Genomic DNA, 4578 nt, shown 5'->3' on the forward strand with positions numbered 1-4578 from the left:
TTATACCTAAATTCATGTATTTCTAATCAAAAGTTGTAGCTCAAGTTTGGTTTTGGCTATTAACTAAAATTAAATGAATCAACCAAAAAACCGTCATTCTAACAAAATAAACCAAGCCGGTTAACTGAAAACCGATTGGTTAATAAAATAGACTAATTGATGACATCGATTTCGGTTAAGGATAATAATCTAACCAACCAAACAATGCACACCGTGGCAATGTCTGTGTTTCCTGCCGCATCACGCACTATTATTGGTTATTAACCAAAACCGGTTATCGGTGAGCAGTAACTAAATACTTAATCTAAACCAAACCAAAAACAGACGAAACAGAATTGAAATCAACCCAATAAAACTGAATTAAGTGAAACGAATTAACAAAAAATTGGTTATCATTTTTTTGTATTCTCGTTTAACCAAAATTAGCTGAACCGAACCGAATCATTCATATTTTCATATATTTTTAGCTTTTATACATTTGGTTCATAATACCAAAAACGAGCATCGCAATGCGATGTGTGTTCCCGTCACATCACGCGGGCATCCTGCTAGTTCAATCATATATATATATATATATATATATATATATATATAAATATAAAATTGGTTTAAAACATCTTGTAAATATTTTTAGTCATGCATACTATTTAATCCAAATAGAGTGTGATGTATACAGATTATGGAAGGTATCATTTGCATTTAATGTTGTAATAAAATTAATCTATATATCTATATATCTATATAAATGAGATGGATTTGGGCTAGGTGGCATATGTATTTGGACATCTTGACTGATGTGGCAATATAGTTTAGGAGGGAAATCACATATGGCTTCTACAATCACTATTTCAAGATAAAAAATGCGGGATCCGAAATGTATTCGGTCGGGTTTTTTGTTTCCTTTTTTTTTGAATTCGGGTCATAGTATATATTTCCTTTTTTTTCTTAATCTTCTTGCACACACTTTACAAACCCTAAAAAACTAAGTTGCATCCTCTCTCCTATCGCCACCACCAAGATCCTCAATTCCAAACCATAGCAAAACCTCTGCAACATCATCTTCTTCACACAAATCAATCCTATTAACCAATCAAAGGTATGTTTCTATGTTTTTGATTTTATTGTTTCTGATTTCTTTGTTTTACGATTGTAATCTACACAATCGATCCTAAATCTGCTTTATTTATGTTATTCAATTCTATAGAAACTTGATTTTATAAAGATTGCTTCGAATGCTATTAACTTCTTCTTTGTCCTAAACTTTGTAGATCTGATCATAAAAATTGAAGGTATGTTGTTTTAATTTGTTGTTTATCTAATGTGTATCTTTAATCAAGCGATTGAACATTTATCTTTTTGTTTTTTTGCAAACAAAATCAAGATCAGAGGTTTTATTATCATCATCTACATTCTCCGATTTATGTAGTGTCTATGAACGTTAATCATCTCTTCGACATTTATCAAAGTTACTGATTTTTGTTGATTTTGTTTTTCATGTGGAACCCTAAATCTTGGATAAAATCGGACTCCGATCACTCGTCAAACAACAGAGGTTAGTTAAATGTTATAATTGTTTTCTCTTTTTTAAGTTTGTGTAGGTTTGATTTTATCCTTTCTTTTCGGTATTTTTTTTTTCAAAAATTAATAACATATGTTCTGAATGTTTTATGGTTTGTTTTTCTCATGGTAAACACTCAATCTTTTGTGACAATCGGACTCGAATTGTTCGTCGACCAAAACAGGTTAGTTCAGTTTTGTTGGTGTTGTTTGTTTTTTTATATGTATAATCTTTCTTTTTATATTGTTGTCTTTAGGCGTTAATTTGAAATTTTATGTGATTATCTTTTGAAGTTCTTATGGTTTCTTTGTGAGTTATAATTTTTTGTAATTAGTTATAATTTTTGTATTTAGTTAGTTGTTAATTCTTTAAAGATGTCTTTAATTTCTTTTTAAAGTTGTTTTTGTTTCTATAAATAGATTAGTGTTGTTAAAGATGATTTTTGTATTCGAAATTATGATTCGGTTTCTGTAAATAGACTTTGTTTCTATAAATAGATTACCGTTATATATTTTTTTAAACAGTGGTTACTTCCTTTGCAGTTATGGATCATGAAAACAACGCTCCTTCGTTGTTAAAGTTGATTAAGGACTATGATCTTATATTTTTTGAATTGTTCGTCAACCAAAAATAGGTTAGTTCAGTTTTGTTGGTGTTGTTTGTTTTTTTATATGTATAGTCTTTCTTTTTTATTTTTGTCTTTAAGCGTTAATTTGAAATTTTATGTGATTATCTTTTGAAGTTCTTATGGTTTGTTTTGTGAGTTATAATTTTTTGTATTTAGTTATAATTTTTGTATTTAGTTCATTGTTAATTCTTTAAAGATGTCTTTAATTTTTTTTAAAGTTGGTTTTGTTTCTATAAATAGATTAGTGTTGTTAAAGATGATTTTTGTATTCGAAATTATGATTCCGTTTCTGTAAATAGACTTTGTTTCTATAAATAGATTAGCGTTATATATTTTTTTAAACAGTGGTTACTTCCTTTGCAGTTATGGATCATGAAAACAACACTCCTTCGTTATCAAAGTTGATTGGGGACTATGATTCTATATTTTTGGTATGTTTCTTAAGTTTTCAGTTTGTGCACACAATAAGTTATTGCAACTTATATGTTTTTTTTTCGATTGATAGGAAATACCGTATGATTTTGCAACCTTATTGTGGGGAGAACAACTTCCATATGTCAATGTCTTAAAATTATTGATGATGATTTATCGTGAGTCATTTAGTTATAATTTTTGTATTTAGTTAGTTATTAATTCTTTAAAGATGCCTTTAATTTCATTTTTAAATTTGTTTTTGTTTCTATAAATAGATTACTGTTGTTAAAGATGATTTTTGTATTCAGAATTATGATTCGGTTTCTGTAAATAGACTTTGTTTCTATAAATATATTATCATTATATATTTTTTAAAACATTATATATTTTTTAAAACAGTGGTTACTTACTTTGCAGTTATGGATCCTAAAAACATCTCTCATTCGTTGTTAAAGGTGATTGAGGAATATGATCCTATATTGTTGGTATGTTTCCTTAGTGATTTGATTTTTAAATTTTAAATTTTGAAGTCAATCATTATTTTAAATTTAAATTTTGAAATAAACCATTATTGTTTATGATTTTAAATTTTCAATTTCGAAGTCAAATATTATTTTAAATTTAAATTTGAAAGTTTTCTATTAATGTGTTTCATTTTAAATTTCGAATTTGTAAATTGAATTTAAATTTCAAAGGTTAGATTTTCCTAATAAGTTTGCTTGATTTACGGGATTGGATATTAGTGATTTGATTTTCAGATTTTAAATTTTACATTTTCAAGTCAATCATTATTTTAAATTTAAATTTTGAAGTAAACTATTATTGTGTTTGAATTTAAATTTTGAATGCTTTGAAATCTTAATGTTTTTTATGAGATGCTTTGACTATATTATTTGTAATTTTAGGGATGCTTCGAGTCTTTAACTATTATTTTTGTACTCGAGTTGCATATCTAATTCAAATTGTGTTTTGTATTTTTAGGTGAAGAGCTTCTTTCAGACTCATTCCCCTACAAGGAACTCTTGGTTTCACTTTGTTGTGTGTTTTGTTACCATTGAGTACTAAATGACATACATTTGGATAGAGTTTTGAATGATTTACTCAACATTATTATTTGAATGGTTTTTTAGTGTGTGTTTTATTTATTGATTAGCGTATCGTATTAGGTATGAATGAATACCATTAGCAAGTCAGTTTAATGCCTTCAAAGTTAATGGATTTTTTTTAATAAGCAAGTCATTATTTGAAAATTGGAACAATCAACACTATATTAATATCCATGTTACTAATTTGTTATATTTCGATTGGTCATGATTGTTAAAAAAATATATAATGTATATTTAATGAATAAAGTTTTTGTTGTTTATATTTTCTTATTTAAACTTTTAATTAATTTCCAAATTTAATTAAATGAGTTTGTTTTGCAGGTTCGAACAACTCCATGCGTATATTTTATTATAAAAAATAAAAGTTTTTTTTTTGTTTCTTGGGTCATTCAATGAGGCAAGTTTCTGCCTCTGGTTCTTGCTCGAAGTTTCTGACCTTACTCGCAACCCAATGACTACAACTTTCAATTCAAAACAATTATAAAAAAATTATGTTCGAAAACATGTATTTTTATTTTATTTAATGACAGTTCGATTAATATAAAGTAAATGTTTCTACCCGCGAAGTTCGCGGGTGATAACCTAGTATATTAATAAATGAGATGATTTGAGCTATATGTCCTTGAATAGTGAAGCCATTTTACTTATGTGGCATCATATGGTAGAGTAGATGGTGATTTTAGGAGGGAAACCATTCTAAATACACTAAATTCTTCTTGGACGCGGGATCCGAAAGAAAATGGGTCGGATTAATGAATCCTTTATATTTCTTTTTTTCTCATTCTTTTTTCACACTACTCATCCACAAACCCTAAAAAAAACATAGTTGCACTATCTCTCCCTCCTATCGTCACCAGCAAGATCCTCCATCA

General features: G+C 27.5%; 1 long non-coding RNA gene across 1 annotated transcript; it reads left to right on the forward strand.

Annotated features, from left to right (window-relative positions):
* Positions 1-1639: 1639 nt before the first annotated feature.
* Positions 1640-3082, forward strand: LOC110938671. Its single transcript, XR_002591580.2, has 5 exons — positions 1640-1742; positions 2101-2192; positions 2550-2617; positions 2692-2776; positions 3018-3082. It is a non-coding gene; the product is annotated as an uncharacterized LOC110938671 (long non-coding RNA).
* The last annotated feature ends 1496 nt before the right edge of the window (positions 3083-4578 follow it).

The sequence above is a fragment of the Helianthus annuus genome, chromosome 1, assembly GCF_002127325.2.
Source record: "Helianthus annuus cultivar XRQ/B chromosome 1, HanXRQr2.0-SUNRISE, whole genome shotgun sequence".
NCBI classification, from domain to species: Eukaryota; Viridiplantae; Streptophyta; class Magnoliopsida; order Asterales; family Asteraceae; genus Helianthus; species Helianthus annuus.